The 7,452-nt window shown below is 41.3% G+C and overlaps 1 non-coding gene across 1 annotated transcript; it reads left to right on the top strand.

The window, feature by feature from the left end:
• The first annotated feature begins 2,584 nt into the window (after positions 1-2,584).
• Positions 2,585-2,657, top strand: TRNAT-UGU (transfer RNA threonine (anticodon UGU)). The gene has a single exon. It is a non-coding gene; the product is annotated as a tRNA-Thr (tRNA).
• The last annotated feature ends 4,795 nt before the right edge of the window (positions 2,658-7,452 follow it).

The raw sequence follows: 7,452 nt of genomic DNA, 5'->3' as shown, positions 1-7,452 counted from the left end.
CCTACTAGTTCATAATTGGAGAACCCAAATACAATTATCTAACTACCTTAAGGATGCTAAATTTTCTCATGGAGAAAACGTCAAAATCCAGAAAAAAAAAAAGATGAATTCAAAACAATAAATGTTTAATAGACAATTGAAAAAAAATTAAAGGAGAAAAAAGGAAGAAAACTAAACCCTAATAGATAGTAAATGAAGAACCCAAATATTGTTTATAACATTTGATCCAAAAAATAAAACACATCACACAGAAGAAGAAAGCTTCGAGCTTGGACTGGAAACGAAGAAGAAAATGACGTCACCAAATAAAGGGTAAAACTGACTTTTACACAACACCAAAATACCTGTTTTCGTAAGAAAACTCGAAAGTGCCTAAATCTGAATACATTGCTAAGACAAATACCTTTTTTTTAATTAACTCTAGATTTATTTAGGATGGCCTATAGAGATAACCGACAAATCTATTGCAATGGTGGCAGTGTTTTGTTTTTCTAGTAGACTTACGGGGAGAAATAGACTAAAATGACAGATTTATTTAACATGGTAGTAGACATACATAAAGTGACAGATTAATGTGGGAGAGTTATTGTTTAGTGATGATAGACATTTTAATAATCGTGACATAAAGATTTACAGTCCCTCGCAATTAAGCTATGTCTACCATTACCAAAGAATCATTATCATTTTACGAATGGTGACACAAGGATTTAAAGTCCCCCGCTGTTAAGCTATGTCTACCATTAGCTAAGAATCATTATCATTTTAATAATGGTGACATAAGGATTTACAGTCCTTTGCAATTAAGCTATGTCTACTATTACCAAAGAATCATTATCATTTTACGAAAGGTGACATAAGGATTTACAGTCCTTTGCAATTAAGCTATGTTCACCATTACCGAAGAATCATTATCATTTTACGAAAGGTGACATAAGGATTTACAGTCTTTTGCAATTAAGCTATGTCTACCATTAGTAACTGAAGGATCATTATCATATGACACAAGGATTTAGAGTCCCCTGCTGTTAAGCTAGGTCTACCATTACCGAAGTATCATCTACTGAAGTATCAGTATCATTTTAATATATGACTTAGGTCTATGTCAAGGAAAAGAAACTCAAAAGTAGTAAATTCAAAAAGTTTTGGACCGGGAATTTCTTGGATCTTCAAAATAAAAGAAGACTTTCTAAGTTTTAAAATGAAAAATGATATAGATTCTATCTAATTCAAATAAATAATAACGAAAAAAAAGTAAGGTGTCAACCTTTTCGGGGAGTAGAGCTGGGGATAGAGGGACTTGAACCCTCACGATTTTAAAAGTCAACGGATTTTCATCTTACTATAAATTTCATTGTTGTCAGTATTGACATGTAAAATGGGACTCTATCTTTATTCTCATCCGATTAATAAGTTCCATCAAGGATCTATCAGACTATGAATTGAATCGTTTGATCAATAAATATTATTTATTAAACTTCAAATTAATTCACAACATTTCGATTTTGTTTATAAAAAAATAGAAATCGAGATTCAGGTCGTCATTTTTGAGATTGTTTTGTGTTACCTAATTTTATACAACATAGGTTTTTCTCCTTCATCTTTTTTTATTTGAAGTTTCGATCGAAGGATTCCTTTATCAACACAAGGTAGTGAACTCCATTTGTTAGAACAGCTTCCATTGAGTCTCTGCACCTATCCCTTTTTTCTCGCTTTGGAAACTCCGGTTTGTTCGCGTAAACCAGGATTTGGCTAAGGATTGCCCATTGTTAATTCCAGGGTTTCTCTGAATTTGAAAGTTATCACTTAGTAGGTTTCCATACCAAGGCTCAATCCAATTAAGTCCGTAGCGTCTACCAATTCCGCCATATCCCCCTTTTTAGGATCTCATTATGCTATGCTGTCTTTCCGTTTTTTCTTATGCCGAAACCTTGGGATTCATTACATTATAGATACTTATTTTATGTCTTTGTTATCTTCTTTCATTTTTTTGAGCCCCATTCATATTAATTTAGTCTAATCAACAAAGATTCTATCATTTTTGTATTTGCAATTCAATATGGTTATATATTACATAACATATATATGTTCTTCCTTTTCTCATCGTTGTCTTAAATTTTAAGAAATAGTCGAACGGTCGATTCTTTTTTTTTTTTTTTTTTACTTTCATGAAAAGAAAGTTATTATTGAAACTTAGAATTGTACAATGTACAATGGAAAAAAATGAGAAGTCTACTTCGTAAATTTAAAATTCTAATAATTCTATACTATATAGATAATAGATAGAAATAGATAGAATAGATAGAAAAAAAGATTTCTGATCTAATTAAGATTTTCTTATTTAGAAACTAATGAAATTAAAATTTGAAAGTCAATATACTGCTATATTCTATTAATTAAGGTAAGGTTATGCTTTATTTATTTAATTATAGTCACTATTTATTTGAGCTATATTCTGTTCTAGAATATATAGAATATGATTAATTCTAAATAGATAAGGAAAAATATTATAAAATATTATATAGAATAGTTAATTGATATGATCTAGTAGTTTAGTGAATTTGTATGCATGCTCAATTTTATTTGAGCCCGCTTAGCTCAGAGGTTAGAGCATCGCATTTGTAATGCGATGGTCATCGGTTCGATTCCGATAGCCGGCTTTTCCATATTTTTTCGTTTTTTTACATGATTTTTAATGTATTTTCAAAATCAAAGAAGATTGAAAAGACTTCTGGGACCTTTTTCCAAGAGTTACCACTCCATTTATATTATGTCATATAAACTTCCATATAGGAATATATATTGGGTAAAAGAGTTCGATCTTTGCAAAATAAATCAAGAAAATAAAGGAAAATTTTTGTGATTTATTTGATTTATATATATTGTATATACAATAAAAAAAATCTGTATATTGAGAGAATATATCTTCTTACTCTTTGTATTCCAATAGTTTATTGGAGTGTATTTCATGCCATTTATCATTATCATTTAGTTCAGTTTTAATTTTATTTAGTTTTGTACAATTTCAATAAAAAAAGGAGTCTTTATGTAACACCCGCAAACCAATTTTTGGTATTTTGGTAAGGGTGTCGATCGACACCACAGGCGGAGTGTCGATCGACACCAGTTGTGGCCGGTTTGGTCGGTTCAATTTTAATTGCCCGGTTTGCGTGGTTGGTTTAGGGAATCCCTAAATCGAATTTTTAGAGGTAGAAAACGACCTAGGGTCATGTTATTTGGGGTTAGTCGCCGTTTTTGAGAGAGAAACAAAAGAGAGAGTGTTTTTGAGCTTTTGGGAAGAGATTGAGAGATTCCTTGCTGTTCTTGGGAGATCTAAGGCTGGGGAGGTGTTAGAAGCTTGTTAGGAGTGAGGGAATTCGTTCTTGTTGGTCAGAATCTTCTTGGAAGAGGTGAGTGCATGACCATGGCTTATCTAAGCTAAGATCTCTAGATTCTATGTGTTTTGGTGCTTATGTGGTTGTTTCTTTGAGTTCTCTATGATATTTCGTTGCTGTCTGGGCTGGGTTTGGCTTCTGGGAGTGCAAGGAGCGGATTGGAGAAGATTGGAGGCGAGATTCGGAGTTTCTGATCGAGGGAAATCGCTGCTCGGCATCGGTGTCGGTCGACACCAGTTGGGGTGTCGGTCGACACCAACGCGAGGACGGCTCGGGACTTTGGCGAGTGTCGATCGATGCCATGTGGAGGTGTCGGTCGACACAAACTAGGGTTTTCGGGAGTGTCGGGCAGGGTGTCGGTCGACACCAGTTTGGTGTCGGTCGACACCAGATAGTCAGTGTCGATCGACACCATCTGGTGTCGGTCGACACCCCTTGTTCAGTTACGATGGATGTTGCATGCTATGTATATTGCCTGGTTTGTTTTATTGATTGTTGTTTGTGGCATGTAGAGATATTATTGCTTGTGTGTATAGCCCAGTAGATGGGAGGATTGCCTCACTGAGTGTTTATCAAATACTCATGCATCTCAATTTGTGTTTGTGGTGCAGGTAAAGGCAAAGTGTGATCGTGGAATCAAAGGCAATGAAGAGGAGGATGTTCTAGGGACTTGATTGAATGGTTATCTGGCATTGTTAGGTTGCTAGAATTGAGTCTTAGAGCATTGTTAGGATTGCTGGTTGTTTGATTTATGCTGTTTGGGATTAATGCTGGATATTACTTATTTGGTTATTGGATTTTGTTCTATTGGATATTTATTGGTATGTGGTTCCGCTGTTGGATTGTGAATGTGGTTAGGTGGCTAGTGGGTATGGGACCACTAGTTGTAGTTATTTAATTATATTATTATTTATTATTTAATTATTATAAAAAAAAAAGGATCGGTCGTTTCATTTTGGTATCAGAGCCCTTACGGTTCTAGGTTTGGGTTCACTAGGTTTCTGTTGTAGATGTTTGGGATTGCATGTCTTGATTGATTATGTGAGTTAGTCAATTGTGTGTGGCATGAAGTCCTAGAACATCCTCTTCGAGCCGAGTGTGTGATTCCACGGTGAGTTTATGTTTCTGTGTTATAATAGAAATTGTTTGCTTAGCCTTCTGTTCATGGTAGTGCAGATGGTTAGAGAGGATGCTGTGACTGGTCGAGGTCGTGGACGCGGACGTGGTCGCGGACGTGGTCGTGGTAGGGGTAGAGCCCCAGTGGTTAGTGAGACCGAGGACCAGAGTGTGACAGCTGAGGGTGTTGGCGAGTCGCAGGATGTTCCGGGGGATTCCGTGAGTGTGGCAGGAGGGGGCAGTATTGATGCTCCAGTGGCCGGTGATGCTAGGGTCCCGGGTGTGGGGGTCCCAGCGGGTGGAGTCCCTGGTGATGACGTTGCGGCTTTGCTAGCACAGGTGTTAGAGCGGTTACCACCAGTGGTACCGGCTCGGGCTCAGGTAGTGCCACCAGGTGGCGGAGGAGCGGCAGCCAGTGGTTGCGGATGTGGGAGAGCATGGACGTTATTTGGCTATGCTCAAGGAGATGAAGGGTCTGTTCACTGAGAGGTTTTTGGGTGGTACAGATCCTACAGCTGCGGATGCTTGGAGGACGAATGTGGAACGTAACTTCCATACTCTGAGATGTCCTGTGGAGTTTTGGGTGGACATAGGGGTCTACTTTTTGGGTGTGATGCTGAGTTGTGGTGGAGATCCGTGGTTGCTAGGAGGGTGCAGAGGGAGATGACTTGGGCTGACTTCGTCTTGGAGTTCAACCGCAAGTATTTTCCTAGGGAGGCATTGGACCGGTTGGAGGTGCAGTTCCTTCAGATATCTCAGGGGACGCGGTCAGTGCGGGAGCTGGACTTGGAGTTCAGTCGACTTTTATGTTATGGGGGTCGGGCCATGGAGTCTGAGGAGGCTCAGGTCAGGAGGTTCATGAGAGCTCTACGGGATGATTTGAGAGTTCATTGTAGAGGGAGGTACTATGCTACGCGTGCAGAGCTGGTTGAGACTGCAGCAGAGATTGAGGAGGATATCCGGGCACAGTCAGTGTCGGTTACTCCAGCAGTTCAGCCTAGTAAGGCTCAGCAGCAGGGTGGTTCTAGCAGGGGCGGTAGGCATGCTCAGGGAACCAAGAGGAAGTGGGAGGCTACGCAGAAGCCGAGTGGTGCAGGTTGCTTCGGTTGTGGGAGCAGAGATCACAGGGTTGCTAGTTGTCCCAAGAGGAGTGTTCCGTCGTCAGGACCTCGGGTATGTTATCACTGTAGGGAGACAGGGCACATCAGGCCTTTTGTCCCAAGTTGCAGCCGGCAGCCGTGGCAGCGTTGCAGCAGGTGCAGCCTGGTGGTCAGCAGGTGGCACGGATTGAGCAGGGGCCTCGGGTTTACACGACAGCTGAGACTGGTGGAACCAGTGCCGGGGCGATCACAGGTATATTTTATGGTACTTAAACTTTGTGAATTTTAGTAGGTTCAGATTGTATATGTTTCCTGTGATAAAGTGTTAGGTTCTCAACACATGAGGTTTGTGTAGGGACCTTGTTGGTGGGCGGGTTTAAGTCCCATGTTATGTTTGATTCTGGAGCTTCGCATAGCTTCATTACTCCAGAGTGTGCAGAGTGTGCGGGGATCAGCGGGGATCCTGGAGAGCGTGCAGGAGTTGTCAGGGTTGCGGGAGGCGAGTTCCTGAGAGTGATTGGACGAGCTAGAGGAATTGATATTCAGATCGCAGGAGAGTCGTGGCCAGCAGATTTGCTTATCAGTCCAGTGGAGCTGTATGATGTTATTCTCGGGATGGATTGGTTGCATCGGCATAGGGTGCATTTGGATTGCCATCGGGGTAGAGTGGAGTTTGAGCGTTTAGGAGGGAAGTTGGTTTTTCAGGGTATTAGACCGACTTCGGGGAGTCTCGTGATCTCAGCCATTCAGGTTGGGAAGATGATCGAGAAGGGCCGTGAGGCTTATCTGGTTACTATATCTATGCCAGAGTCAGTGGGGAAGTCTACGGTTAGCGGTATTCCAGTAGTGGAAGAGTTTGAGGATGTGTTTCAGTCTTTGCAGGGATTACCACCATCTCGGTCGGATCCTTTTACCATTGAACTGGAACCGGGGACGACACCGTTATCTAAGGCTCCTTACAGAATGGCTCCAGCAGAGATGGCAGAGCTGAAGAAGCAGCTAGAAGATTTGTTGAGTAAGGGATTCATCCGTCCTAGTGTATCACCGTGGGGAGCGCCGGTGTTGTTTGTGAAGAAGAAGGATGGGAGTTTCAGGTTGTGTATTGATTATCGGGGTTTGAACCGGGTCACTGTGAAGAACAAGTATCCTCTTCCTAGGATCGATGAGTTGTTGGATCAGTTGAGGGGTGCTACTTGGTTCTCCAAGGTAGATCTGGCGTCGGGTTATCATCAGATACCGATAGATGAGGCAGATGTGAGGAAGACTGCTTTCAGGACGAGATATGGGCACTATGAGTTTGTGGTGATGCCCTTCGGATTGACTAACGCACCAGCAGCGTTTATGAGATTGATGAACAGTGTGTTTCAGGAGTTTCTGGATGTATCTGTCATCATTTTCATCGACGATATCCTGGTCTATTCTAAGAGTCCTGAGGAGCATGCAGTGCATTTGAGGGCAGTTATGGAGAAGCTGCGGGAGCAGAAGTTGTTTGCCAAGTTGAGCAAGTGTAGTTTTTGGCAGCGTGAGATGGGCTTTCTGGGTCACATTGTTTCTGCAGAGGGGGTTTCTGTAGATCCAGAGAAGATTCAGGCTATCAGAGATTGGCCTAGACCGCAGAATGCCACAGAGATCAGGAGTTTCCTTGGATTGGCAGGGTACTACAGGAGATTTGTGCAGGGGTTTGCAAGCAGAGCACGTCCTATGACTAAGTTGACAGGGAAGGATGTTCCTTTTGTCTGGTCAGAAGAGTGTGAGGAAGGCTTTGCAGGCCTGAAGGAGATGTTGACTACTGCGCCAGTGTTGGCTTTGCCTGAGCAGGGAGAACCCTATGTGGTTTATACAGA

This window comes from Camelina sativa, chromosome 9 (genome assembly GCF_030686135.1).
Source record: "Camelina sativa cultivar CO46 ecotype springtype chromosome 9, ASM3068613v1".
Classification (NCBI taxonomy): domain Eukaryota; kingdom Viridiplantae; phylum Streptophyta; class Magnoliopsida; order Brassicales; family Brassicaceae; genus Camelina; species Camelina sativa.
Note: the sequence above shows the minus strand (reverse complement) of the source record. Positions and strands in the feature narration are given on the sequence as shown.